Source organism: Oryctolagus cuniculus, chromosome 9, assembly GCF_964237555.1.
Source record: "Oryctolagus cuniculus chromosome 9, mOryCun1.1, whole genome shotgun sequence".
Classification (NCBI taxonomy): Eukaryota; Metazoa; Chordata; class Mammalia; order Lagomorpha; family Leporidae; genus Oryctolagus; species Oryctolagus cuniculus.
The window spans coordinates 76,541,296-76,556,355 of NC_091440.1; the positions used below are offsets into that span (position 1 = coordinate 76,541,296).

General features: G+C 41.3%; 1 pseudogene; it reads right to left on the bottom strand.

Moving 5' to 3' along the window:
• Nucleotides 1-15,060, bottom strand: part of LOC138843648 (serine/threonine-protein kinase Nek3-like) — a 39,052-nt pseudogene that overhangs the window by 17,499 nt on the left and 6,493 nt on the right.

Here is a 15,060-nt window from a genome sequence, read left to right on the forward strand (position 1 = left end):
CAAGGATGATGAGCTTTGAAAACACTATGCTAAGTGGAATAAACAAGACATAAAAGACAAATATATTTTTTGACAGGCAGGGTGGACAGTGAGAGAGAGAGACAGAGAGAAAGGTCTTCCTTTCTGCCGTTGGTTCACCCTCCAATGGCCCCCACGGCCTGTGCGCTGCAGCCGGCGCATTATGCTGATCCGAAGCCAGGAGCCAGGTGCTTCTTCTGGTCTCCCATGCGGGTGCAGGGCCCAAGCACTTGGGCCATCCTCCACTGCACTCCTGGGCCATAGCAGAGAGCTGGCCTGGAAGAGGGGCAACTGGGACAGAATCCGGCACCCTGACCAGGACTAGAACCCGGTGTGCCGGCGCCACAGGTGGAGGATTAGCCTATTGAGCCATGGCACCGGCAAAAGACAAATATTTTATTACCTCACTTACATGAAATATCTAGAATATGTGATTCATAGAGACAGAGAGTAGACTAGAGACCAGGAGCTGGGGGAGAGGAACAAGGAGTAATTATTTAATGGGTGTAAAGTTTCTGTTTGGGATGGTGAAGAAGTTTAACAGGGAAGTATTATTGATGATTGTGCAATACTGACAATATAGTTAATGCCACTGAATTATACACATAAAAATGGTTAAAATGGCAAATTGTGTATTATATATATATATTTACCAAAAATCTTAAAAATTTAAGAACACTGATCAGCACGGGAGTTTTGACCTGCTCCGTTTCCGACCTGGGCTGGTGGTTCACCCCTCCTTAGGCAACCTGGTGGTCCCCCGCTCCCGGGAGGTCACCATATTGATGTCAAACTTAGTGTGGACACCCGATTGGCATAGCGCATGACAGCCCAGAACTCCTGGACTCAAGCGATCCTCCGGCCTCAGCCTCCTGAGTAGCTGGGACTACTGTTGAAATCTTTACTTAATGCATACTAAACTGATCTTCTGTACAAAAAAAAAAAAAGAAATTATCAATTCCCAACTTGACTCTCACTGGGATTAAACATGACAATAGGTCTGATCTGATTTCATCATCATTTAAAAAAATCATCTATTATTTTTCACTTTATGTTTCTGTGTGGGAGCAAACTGTTGAAATCCTTACTTAATGTATACTAAGCTGATCTTCTGTATATTAAGATAATCGAAAATGAATCTTGATGTGAATGGAAGGGGAGAGGGAGTGGGAAAGGAGAGGGTTGTGGGTGGGAGGGACGGTATGGGGGGAAGCCATTGTAATCCATAAGTCGTACTTTAGAAATTTATATTCATTAAATAAAAGTTAAAAAAAAAGAAATTCCAAAAAAAAAATTTAAGAACACTATGGCAAAAAGAAGGGAAGAAAAGCTACATATAGAACAACAGAAATGGGAGCCATGGGAGCTGCAGGGTCTGCACGCCAGTGCAGGAAGGGGAGTGGATGTCACACAGACACCAGCGGGGAGAGCAGGGACACCCAGGGCTCCGAGTCCACACATCAGCGCTGGAAGGGAAGGTGAGCTCAGTAACCCGAGACATTGGTGGGGAAACGGTGGTCAGAATCTGGAGGGGAGTGGGAAAGTTCACCAGACTGACTACAGGAGAGAAGGAAAAAAGGTAGGGGGGGTACTGGTACAGATGAGTTTCTCTCTAGTTTCTCTCTCCACCAACCTTGCAAAGGCAAGCAAGAGACAAAGAGCAGGCCCCACTCTGGATTTACATAACAACAGGGGAGAGCTAAGGAACTGAGTCGCTACAATTCAGTAGCCTAGGCAACCCAGTGGGAGTCCAGAGGTGAAACGGAGCCTGCACAGACTCTTTGGGTAGAAGCCAGAGATTGGAAGCTAAATACCATCAATCCTGCACAGCCATGCCGTGCGGTATTACTTACCTCCTGAATAAATAAATAAAATAAATAAATAAATAAATAAATAAATAGAGATTTACCATGCATAACCTGAGGGTGTCACCTTTGCACACCCATAACCCAGAAGAACCAAGCAGAGCTCTCAGGCCAAACCCATCTCAAGCCTCCAAGGCTCCTCCAACAGCAGGCAGTCCACTTAACACAGACATAGTATAAAATAAAAAAATAAATAAATAAACAAATGCACAGTGACGAAAGAAGAATTAACTATGCCAAGCAACAAACACAAAAGTTGAGGGAACAAGATCAACGATGACACTATGATGCTTCCAAATAAACAAAACTCCCCAAGCCAAGATTATGAAGATGATGAGATAGAAGAAATGCAAGATATGGATTTCAAAAAATTTATGATAAGAACAATTAGAAGTTTTCAAAAGCAAATCCTTGAACTACAGAAATCCTTATTGGACAGGATTGAAAATCTCTCTCGTGAAAATGAAATTTTAAGGAAGAATCAAAATGAAACGCAGAAACTAGTAGAACAGGAAAGTGTGATAGTGAAGAGAAATCAAAATGAAATGAAGAGCTCAATAGATCAAATGACAAACACATTAGAGAGCCTTACAAACAGAATGGGTGAAGCAGAAGAGAGAATATCGGACTTAGAAGTCAGAACACAGGAAAACATACAGTCAAACCAAAGAAAAGAAGAGGAAATTAGAAATCTAAAAAATATTGTTGGGAATCTACAGGATACTATTAAAAAAACCAACATTCGAGTTCTAGGAGTTCCTGAAGGCATGGAGAGAGAGAAAGGATTAAAAGGCCTTTTTAGTGAGATACTAGCAGAGAACTTTCCAGTTTGGAGAAGGACAGAGACATCCTAGTACAGGAAGCTCATAGAACCCCCAGTAAACATGACCAAAAGAGATCCTCACCACGATACGTTGTAATTAAACTCACCACAGTGAAACATAAAGAAAAGATCCTAAAATGTGCAAGAGAGAAACGTCAGATTACTCTCAGAGGATCTCCAATCAGACTCACAGCAGACTTCTCATCAGAAACACAGATACTTAAAGATGTGCTACACTCAGAAACACAGAAACACGCCCATCAATATGAAAGAAGGTAAAGGAAGAAAAACCACCAGTAAAAGAGCATGGAAAGCTCAAAGCATATACTAGAAAATATATCCGGGAAAATGGCAGGGCAAAGTCACTACATATCAATAGTCACATTAAACATTAATGGACTTAACCCTTCAGTTAAAAGACACCGATTGGCTGATTGGCTCAAGGAACAAAACCCAACTATTTGTTGCCTACAAGAAACACATCTCTCCAAGAAAGATGCATGCAGACTGAAAGTGAAAGGTTGGAGAAAGATATTCCATGCCAACAGAAACCAAAAAAAAAGGCAGGTGTAGCCATATTAATATAGACAAAATAAACTTTAATACAAAAACTGTTAAGAGAGACAAAGAGGGGCACTATATACTGATTAAGGGTTCAATTCAATAGGAAGATATAACTATTATAAATGTATATGCACCTAATTACAGGGCACTGGTCTATTTAAAAGATATGTTAAGGGACTTAAAGGGAGATTTAGATTCCAATACAATAGTACTGGGGGACTTCAATACTCCACTCTCAGAAATAGACAGATCATCCAGACAGAAGATCAACAAGGAAACGGCAGATTTAATCGACACTATTGCCCAAATGGATCTAACAGATATCTATAGAACTTTCAATCCTACATCTAAAGACTTCACATTCTTCTCAGCAGTGCATGGAACCTTCTCTAGGATTGATCACATACTAGGCCATAAAGCAAGTCTCAGCAAATTTAAAAGAATTAGAATCATACCATGCAGCTTCTCAGACCATAAAGGAATGAAGTTGGAAATTAGCAACTCAGGAAACCCTAGAAAGTATGCAAACACATGGAGACTGAACAACATGCTCCTGAATGAACACTGGGTCATTCAAGAAATCAAAAGAGAAATCAAAAACTTGCTGGAAGTAAGTGAGGATAACAACACAACATATCAAAACTTACGCGATACAGCAAAAGCAGTACTGAGAGGCAAGTTTATAGCAATAGGTGCCTATATCAAGAAATTGGAAAGGTACCAAATAAATGAGCTTTAAATGCAGCTCAAGGACCTAGAAAAACTGCAGCAAACCAAACCCAAATCTAGTAGAAGAGAAATAATTAAAATCAGAGAAGAAATCAACAGGATTGAATCCAAAAAAAATTACAAAAAATCAGCCAAGCAAGGAGCTGGTGTTTTGAAAAAATAAACAAAATTGACACCCCATTGGCCCAACTAACTAAAACAAGAAAAGACCCAAATCAATAAAATCAGAGTTGAAAAAGGAAACATAACAACAGACACCACAGAAATAAAAAGAATCATCAGAAATTACTACAAGGACTTGTATGCCAGCATACAGGAAAATCTATCAGAAATGGATAGATTCCTGGACACATGCAATCTACCAAAATTGAACCAGGAAGACATAGAAAACCTAAATAGACCCATAACTGAAACAGAAATTGAAACAGTAATAAAGGCCCTCCCAACAAAGAAAAGCCCAGGACCAGATGGATTCACTGCGGAATTCTACCAGACATTTAAAGAAGAACTAATCCCATTTCTTCTCAAACTATTCAGAACAATCGAAAAAGAGGGAATCCTCCCAAATTCTTTCTATGAAGCCAGCATCACCTTAATCCCTAAGCCAGAGAAAGATGCAGCACTGAAAGATAATTATAGACCAATATCCCTGGTGAACATAGACGCAAAAATCCTCAATAAAATTCTCGCCAATAGAATACAACAACACATCAGAAAAATCATCCACCCAGACCAAGTGGGATTTATCCCTGGTATGCAGGGATGGTTCAACATTCGCAAATCAATCAATGTGATTCACCACATTAACAGACTGCAGAAGAAAACCATATGATTATCTCAATTGATGCAGAGAAAGCATTTGATAAAATTCAACACCCTTTCATGATGAAAACTCTAAGCAAATTGGGTATAGAAGGAACATTCCTCACTATAATCAAAGCAATTTATGAAAAACCCACGGCCAGCATCCTATTGAATGGGGAAAAGTTGGAAGCATTTCCACTGAGATCTGGTACCAGACAGGGATGCCCACTCTCACCATTGCTATTTAACATAGTTCTGGAAGTTTTAGCCAGAGCCATCAGACAAGAAAAAGAAATTAAAGGAATACAAATTGAGAAGGAAGAAGTCAAACTATCCCTCTTTGCAGATGATATGATTCTTTACTTAGAGGATCCAAAGAACTCTACTAAGAGACTATTGCAACTCATAGAGGAGTTTGGCAAAGTGGCAGGATATAAAATCAATGCACAAAAATCAACAGCCTTTGTATACACAAGCAATGCCATGGCTGAGAAAGAACTGCTAAGATCAATCCTATTCACAATAGCTACAAAAACAATCAAATACCTTGGAATAAACTTAACCAAGGACGTTAAAGATCTCTACGATGAGAATTACAAAATCTTAAAGAAAGAAATAGAAGAGGATACCAAAAAATAGAAAAATCTTCCATGCTCATGGATTGGAAGAATCAACATCATCAAAATGTCCATTCTCCCAAAAGCAATTTATAAATTCAATGCAATTCCAATCAGGATACCAAAGACATTCTTCTCAGATCTAGAAAAAATGATCCTGAAATTCATATGGAGGCAAAAGAGACCTCGAATAGCTAAAGCAATCTTGTACAACAAAAACAAAACCGGAGGCATCACAATACCAGATTTCAGGACATACTACAGGGCAGTTGTAATCACAACAGCATATTACTGGTACAGAAACAGATGGATAGACCAATGGAACAGAATAGAAACACCAGAAATCAACCCAAACATCTACAGCCAACTTATATTTGATCAAAGATCTAAAACCAATTCCTGGAGCAAGGACAGTCTATTCAATAAATGGTGCTGGGAAAACTGGATTTCCACGTGCAGAAGCACGAAGCAAGACCCCTACCTTACACCTTACACAAAAATCCACTCAACATGGATTAAAGACCTAAATCTATGACCTGACACCATCAAGTTATTAGAGAACATTGGAGAAACCCTTCAAGATATTGGCACAGGCAAAGAGTTTCTGGAAAAGACCTGGGAGGCACAGACAGTCAAAGCCAAAATCAACTATTGGGATTGCATCAAATTGAGAAGTTTCTGTACTGCAAAAGAAACAGTCAGGAGAGTGAAGAGACAACCGACAGAATGGGAAAAAATATTTGCAAACTATGCAACAGATAAAGGGTTAATAACCAGAATCTACAAAGACATCAAGAAACTCCACAAACACAAAACCAACAACCCAATTAAGAGATGGGCCAAAGACCTCAATAGACATTTTTCAAAAGAGGAAATCCAAATGGCCAACAGGCACATGAAAAAAATGTTCAAGATCACTAGCAATCAGGGAAATGCAAATCAAAACCACAATGAGGTTTCACCTCACCCCGGTTAGAATGGCTCACATACAGAAATCTACCAACAACAGATGCTGGCGAGGATGTGGGGAAAAAGGGACACTAACCCACTGTTGGTGGGAATGCAAACTGGTCAAGCCACTATGGAAGTCAGTCTGGAGATTCCTCAGAAACCTGAAGATAACCCTACTGTTCGACCCAGCCATCCCACTCCTTGGAATATACCCAAAGGAATTTAAATTGGCAAACAAAAAGCGGTCTGCACCCTAATGTTTATAGCAGCACAATTCACAATAGCCAAGACCTGGAACCAACCTAAATGCCCATCAACGGTAGACTGGATAAAGAAATAATGGGATATGTACTCTTTAGAATACTATACTGCAGTTAGAAACAACAAAATCCAGTCATTTGCAACAAAATGGAAGAATCTGGAACACATCATGCTGAGTGAAATAAGCCAGTCCCAAAGGGACAGATTTCATATGTTCTCCCTGATTGGTGACAAATGACTGAACACCAAAAAGGAAACCTGTTGAAGTGAAATGGACACTATGAGAAACGGTGACTTGATCAGCATAGCCCTGAATGTTAATGAACAACTTAATACATTATCCCTCTTAGTAGTTTTTTTGTTCTTCTTAATATGACTGGTTTAACTCTGTAATTAATACACAGTTATTCTTAAGTGTTGAAATTTAACTGAAACGTGATCCCTGTTAAACATCAGAGTGGGAATAAGAGAGGGAAGAGATGTACAATTTGGGGCATGCTCAAGCTGACTTGCCTCAAATGGTAGACTTAGAAGCATACCAGGGGACTCCAATTCAATCCCATCAAGGTGGCATGTACCAATGCCATCTCACTAGTCCAAGTGATCAATTTCAGTTCACAATTGATCATAATGAAAGGACTAAGAGTCAAAAGGAGCACATAAACAAGTCTAGTACCTGCTAATACTAACCGATAGAATAAATAAAGGGGAGAGTGATCCAACATGGGAAGTGAGATACACAGCAGACTCATAGAATGGCAGATGTCCTAAACAGCACTCACTCTGGCCTCAGAATCAGCCCTAAAGGCATTCGGATCTGGCTGAAAAGCCCATGAGAGTATTTCAGGCATGGAAAGCCAAGACACTCTGGAAAAAAAAAAAAACCCAAACACCTGAATAAAGATCTCTGTGAGATCCCAGTGGAAAGAACATGTCTTCAAAGAAGGAGGTACCTTTCTCTGAAGGGAGGAGAGACCCTCCACTTTGACTATGACCTTGTCTAAACAAGATAAGAGTTGGAGAACTCAAAAGGCTTCCATAGCCTTGGAAACTCATGACTGGAACATAGGGAGATTACTGATGCCATAAACAGGAGTGTCAATTGGTAAAGTCAACAACAGGAGTCACTGTGCACTTACTCCTCATGTAGGATCTCTGTCCTTAGTGTGCTGTACATTGAGATTTAATGCTATAACGAGTACTCAAACAGTATATTTCACTTTGTGTTTCTATGGGGGTGGAAACTGTTGAAATCTTTACTTAATGCATACTAAACTGATCTTCTATAAAAAAAAGAAATTATCAATTCCCAAGTTGACTCTCACTGGGATTAAACATGACAATAGGTCTGATCTGATTTCATCATCATTTAAAAAATCATCTATTATTTTTCACTTTATGTTTCTGTGTGGGAGCAAACTGTTGAAATCTTTACTTAATGTATGCTAAACTGATCTTCTGTAGATAAAGAGAATCAAAAATGAATCTTGATGTGAATGGAAGGGGAGAGGGAGTGGGAAAGGGGGGGATTGTGGGTGGGAGGGACGTTATGGGGGGGAAGCCATTGTAATCCATAAGCTGTACTTTGGAAATTTATATTCATTAATAAAAGTTAAAAAAAAGAACAACAGAAATGAAACAACAGACATTTCCTACTGGTATACATCACAAAAGTGGCTCTAGGCAAAGACAACAATAATGACAACATAGGAAAACTTTTTCATAATGAATTCATCCTAAGTAAGTGAACTGCCAGCTGGAATTTTCTACATTGCTTAGGACCTCACCAGAGATAACCACAACCTTCCAGTTATGTTTTGTGCACCATACTTACTGGATGCTTAAGGGTACAGAGTTCATACAGAATGCATCCTAAGGACCAGATGTCACTGGAAACGTAGAGGAAGCAACATATCAGTAAGTAGGTTATGAGTTATTACACAAAAACAGATGCATTTTTGAATTAAAAAATGAAAAATTATCCTACTTTTAGTAAGAATAGGCATAAGTAATTCCTAGGTATTTAAAGAAGACACATAGTAATTTTGGTTTAATACTTAGGTACTAAGAATAATGGTCACAATAAAACTCTTTGCTCCCCAACTTGCACCACTCCCAATCAGGGTGGTTCAGATACCATTTCAACAGCCTTAGGGAATTCAGCGGCAAAAGGAAGGAGTATCTGTGAACTGAGACTGTCAGAGCTGGAGGAAGGACTTAGAGGATGTCCAGTACAGCTTCCACCAGACCGCCACGTGCATGGCAGCCGGCCTAAGAGGGCAGCTCCTGGTAGACGGCTCTCTGCCATACACGCCATAGTCCGTTGCCCTGCTGGAGGGCCTAAGGTAGCACCTCCTGCCTCACAGCAGCCAAATGTGTCCTCTGGCAACATTCTCCAGGCCTAGAGTCAGCTCATGCTCCAAGAGAAGGAGAACAAGACCACTCGTTCTTCCACAAAACAGCTCTTCAAACTCACCAGAGTCCTATGGGTGGTCCTGTGCCCGACTGCCTCATGCCAAGCATCTCAGTTCTCCTCCAGCAGCCTCACTGCCCAGTTGTCATCATCCAGGCTTTTTCTCAATGACACTCTTGTTATTATTATTTTTAAGATGTATTTATTCATTTGAAAGGCAGAGTTACAGAGAGAGAGAGAGAGAGACAGAGACAGACAGAGATCTTCCACCCGCTGGTTCACTCCCCAAATGCCTGTAGCAGCCAGGGCTGGGACAGGCTGAAGCCAGGAGCCAGGAACTTCCTCCTGGTTTCCCATGTGGATAGCAGGGGCTCAAGAAATTAGGCTGTCAGCAGCTGTCTTCCCCAGCACAGGAAGCTGGATCGGAAGTAAAGCACTCAGGATTCAGAAATGGGATGCTGACGTCATCAGCTGCAGCTCAACCTACTGCACCACAACGCCACTGGGACATTCCTTTTATTTTATGTTTTATTTTAACTAATTGTTTCCCTCGATTTTACTTTTTTAAAATTTCAAGCCTACAGGAGTTACAAATGCCCACATGCTCTCAGTCAGGCTCCCCAATGGTTAACATCTGCCACACTTGCATGCTATCTCCCTCTATGTATCTCTGAACCCCTGGAGAAAAGGCTGCAGATATCAAACACTCACCCCAAACACTCCAGCATGTACCTCCCAAGAGCAAGGACACACTCTCCCTCATAAACACAGCACCATTATCACCCGCAAGCAGAGAACTCAATTATATAGTCTAGTATTTAGTCCAAACTCCAGTCTCCCAATAAATCCCTTGAGGGGTGTTTTGCTCCCAAAGTAGTCAATTCTACTTTGAAACGAACCTATTTAGTATAGATTGTGTACCCTTTTCAGAAAGCCACTTGTTAGAAAGTAATAAGAGCTTTCAGGTGCTTCTGTCTCTAGGAGTCCATGCCAAAAATACAATATAAGACAATGACATTTTTATGCACAAACAATAAGTTAATCGCAGCATGTTTACAATTCAAAAAACTGGAAACACAAGCGCAAGGACAGAGGAGAAGTTAAGTCAACTTTAGGAAGAGCCATAAAGTAAAATATTTGAAGCCTTGATAAATATTTAGGAATTTTGAATGTGTGGGGAAATTAATGTAAGGTAAAGTGAAAAAAAATCAGGATATCAAGTTGTGTAGAGAATATACCAATTAGTACTATGGAGAGAAAGGGGAAAACCCCACCAAAAGATTCTTAGTAGTAGTTGTGGAAAGCAGGTGGTTTCCATTTCCTTCTATGTCCAATCCTTTCTGCCTACTCATACCCACAACAGGCACATAGAACTTGTAATCAGAAAAAATACGGTTCTACTTTTTAAATATTTATTTATTTGAAAGGCAGAATAAGAGAGAGAGAGAGAGATCTTCCATGCACTGGTTCACGCCCCAAATGCCCACAACTGTGGGCTAGGCTGAAGCTCGGAGCCTGGAGCCAGGAACTCCACATGGGTCTCACAGATGGGCAGCAGGGACTCAAGTACTGGGGCCATCATCTACTGCTTTCCCACATTGCATTAGCTGAATTGGAAGCAGAGTAGCCAAGACTTGAACCAGGCACTCTGATATTGTATGCAAGCAGTAGCCTCACCCACTGTGCCACAACACCCACCACAGTCTTAAATCATAAGGCCCTCAGATGAACTTTCAGCAATCAACTAACTTACCAACCAGGTGATTATTACCTAGTCCTGTAAATGTTAACTCAATGACATGATGTAGGGGTCCCCAAATGTTGCTGCATATTGGAATCTCTTGACAAATTGGTCATCTTGAAAAATTGCTGATGCTTGATTTCCATCCTCTGATATTCTAATTTAATTGACATGGATGCAACCAGGACTTTGGGATTTTTTAAAGTGGGAGTAGGACTGGCATTGTGGTGCAGCGTTAAGCTGCTGCTTGCAAAACCAGCATCCCACACTGGAGGGCCAGTTTGAGTACTGGTTGTTCCACATCTGATCCCACTTCCAGATGATGCAGGTACACAGCCCCAGTATTTGCACCCCTGCCATACATATGAGAGACCAGGATGGAGCTCCTGGCTCCTGTTTTTGTGTCTGGTTGGTTGGTTGGTTGGTTTTAAGATTTATTTACTTATTTATTTGAAAGGCTGAGTTACAGAGAGGCAGAGGCAGAGAGAGAGAGGGCTTTCATCACTGGTTCACTCCCCCAACAGCCACAACAGCCAGAGCTGGGCCAGTCTGAAGCCAGGAGCCAGGAGCTTCCTCTGGGTCTCTCACCTGGGTGCAGGGGCCAAGGACCTGGGCCATCTTCTACAGCTTTCCTAGATCATAGCAGAGAGCTGGATCGGAAGAGGAGCAGCCCCATATGGGATTCTGGCACAGCAGGCAGTGGCTTTTACCGGCTACACCAATGTTCCGGTCCCCTGGCTCCTGATTTTAGCCTGGCTCAGACCAGGCTGTTTCAGCCATTCAGAGAGTGAACCAGCAGAGGGAAGATCTATATTTCACTATCTCTCTGCCTCTCAAACAATAAAAATAAATACATTAAAAAATTTTTAAAGTGGGGGCAGCAGACTGGCACTATGGCATAGAAAGTTAAGCCTCTGCCTGCGGTGCCAGCATCCCATATGGTCACCAGTCTGAGTCCTGGCTGCTCCACTTCCAATCCAGCTTTCTGGGAGTGCATCTGGGAAAGCAGTGGAAGATGGCCTAGGCACATGGAGCCCTGCACCCACATGGAAGACTCAGAAGCTCCAGGCTCCTGGCTTCAGCCTGGCCCAGCCCTAGCCATTGTAGACACTTGGGGAGTGAACCAGTAGATAGAAGATCTCTCTCTCTCTGACTCTGCCTTTCAAATTAATAAATAAATCTTTTTAAAAGAATAATAAATAAATAAAGTTGGAGAAGCAAAGTATGGGAACCAGTAATATAATTCATACTATTTTTAGAAATAACTAACCTTTCTTCTGGCATTTATAATGAGCTCTTCTCAGCTCTGATTAAAACAGAAAACTATAACATTCGTCTAGAAGCCAGAGAATATGGATTCCACAGTGCTTTCAGACACATCTTTTAAAAACCAAGATGCTCTGTGTATCTGCTTTACAGTGGCGCTAACTCTAGTGTCCTGCACAGGTCACCAAATGGTCACCCTTGCACAAAATAAGTCCACTGCTTACCTTTTATTGTTGTAAGGCAAGTTCTCCCAAATTTCTGGAGGCACGTAATAACTTGTTCCCACATATGTACAAGCAAACGCCATGGGACTAAAACCAAAAACGGCAAAGAGTGACCACAGAGAATTCCTGAAAATGCAGCATGTTTTGATTACTGTCACAGCATGACAACAGCAGTACGTACTCAGAGAGAAGATGGGCAGATCCAAAATCTCCCAATTTTACTTTTCCATTTTGGGTGAGAAAGACATTCTGTATGAAACAAGAAGAACTCAGGTTACATCTTCCTTCATGCAGACACAAGGCCAAGGTCTCCAGAGGCTGACATCAGAGACCAAGGGTAGAAACGCTGGCGTGGAATGCAATATGCCCTCCTGCCAGCTACACAGCCCCCTACCTGGGAGCTCCAGGTGACGGCTTTGAAACTGAACAAGCTTTGGGTGAGTCAGCAGACCTGACTGAACAGGAACCTGTGTCAGGGTGACCCCACATGGCAGGACCGGGTGTCAGCTACTTCCTTTTCTTTTCTAAAAGATTTATTCATTTATTTGAAAGTCAGAATTACACAGAGAGGTAGACTGAGAGAGAGAGACAGAGAGAGAGAGAGAAAGAGAGAGAAAGGTCTTCCATCTGCTGGTTCACCCCCCAATTGGCCACAATGGCTGGAGCTGCGCTGATCTGAAGCCAGGAGCCAGGAGCCAGGAGCTTCTTCCAGGTTTCCCACGTGGGAACAGGGGCCCAACAACTTCAGCCATCTAATACTGCTTTCCCAGGCCATAGCAGAGAGCTGGATTGGAAGTGGAGCAGCCAAGACTTGAACTGGCGCCCATATGGGATGCTGGTACTGCAGGAGGCAGCTTTACCCACTATGCCACAGTGCTGGCCCCTCAACTACTTTCCATCTGAGAACATATGTTCTAGGAATGGGGCCCGAAAAGGCTGAGAACATATTAGCATACACTTCCAAAGTGACTCTAGTGGCTTCTTCTCATTTCACTAATTTGGTTAATATTAAGTCAAAGGGTACAAAGCTTCAGTTTGAAGGAACGAATAGTTCAGATCAGGTGTATGGCTTGCTAATGACAGTTCATAATAACATACAATATGCTTGAACACTGCTAAGCGAATACATCCAAAAGGTTCTCACCACAAAAAAGGATAAGTATGCAAGGTGATGGGTATGTTAATTAGTTTGATTTCATCATTTCACAAGGTATACATACATTAAAAAAAGAAATACCTCATAACTATATACAATTTTATATCTTAATGCATGGTATCTTTATACATTTTTATCTTAATAAAGCTGGGAAGTTTTTTTAACTAAATAAAAGTAAATAAATAAATATTAGGCTGAAAAATATTTTTCAACTAAACAGAAATGTCCCAAAAGGAAATAAGGTAACAGAAAACAAAAGACTGAATGATACAGCTTTGGGTTTTCTTTAAGCTCCAAAAATATAGTCCACTCACCTTGGATTTGATATCTCTGTGTAGCACCCGTTTCTTGTGAATGGATTTACTCCAAAGCCCATTTGTGTGAACGAATTAGGTATCTGTAAGGAAAAAGATGCAAAATCCACAAACACGTAGTAACGGGTAAACGCTAACCCCAAATTCCAAAGAACCATTTCTAGGATGCAGCTGCCCAGGGTTTTATACAACGTGAGCACAAAACTCCTGCACTCATCTTAGTTCAATTAAAATTCAGTGTTGTCTGAAGAAATTCAGAAAAGCTGTGATCCCCATGCCTATTTCATGTATGATTCAAATGGCAATTTGGTTTATTTTTTTAAAGCATTAGTGGTTGTATTATTCACTGATTTACTTTCATTTGAAAGGCAGAGAGATAGAGATAGTCGGAAAGAGGAGAGAGATCTTTCATCTCCTGGTTCACTCCCAAATACCCGCAACTGGGGCTGAGCCAGGCTGAAGCGAGGAGCCTGGAACTTCATCCAGGTCTCCCATGTGTGAAGCAGAGACCCAAGTACTTGAGCCATCAGCTGCTGACTGGAGCTTCCTGTCAATGCACACCTTGGGAGATCGTGGTGATGGCTCAAGTAATTGGGTTTCTGCTACCCATGTGGAAGACCTGGACTGTGCACCTGGCCCCCAGTTTTGGTCCAGCTCAGTCCTGGCCATTGTGAGCATTTGAGATGTGAACCAGAAGATGAAACGTTGTGTCAGTCTCTGCCTCTGAAATAATAAAAATTTCTCTGCCTCTCAAATAATAAATGAAAATTAAAATTTCAGTACAATAAAATTAAGACTGAAATATCTACAATAAAGTACAATGAGTAACACAATTTTCAAAATCTTGTAAACTTGAAAATTTTATTCTTTTATATTTTATAACCATCATATTGATTTTACTTTCTAAAATATTTTGGGCAGCCGCATCCTTAGGATACCATTCAGTAACATTAGCATAGAAATCAGTTGTTGGGGTGTCTCTAGGAAAGATGGTTGAGCCACTGCCTGCAGTTCCAGCATCCCAAATGCATACCTGTTCAAATCCCAGCTGCTCCACTTCTGATTCAGTTCCCTGTTAATGCTCCTGGGAAAGCAATGGAAGATGGACTATATGCTGGGGCCTCTGCACCCATGTGGGAGACTGGGGTGATGCTCCTGACTCCTGGGTCCTGGGCCCTGGGTCCTGGCTGCAGCCTGGGTCAGCCCTGGATTTTGCAGCCATCTGGGATGTGAACCAGCAGATGAAAGATTCTCTCTGTAACTCTGCCTTTCAAATAAATAGCTCTTAGAAAAATCAGTAAGTCAGTCTCTTAC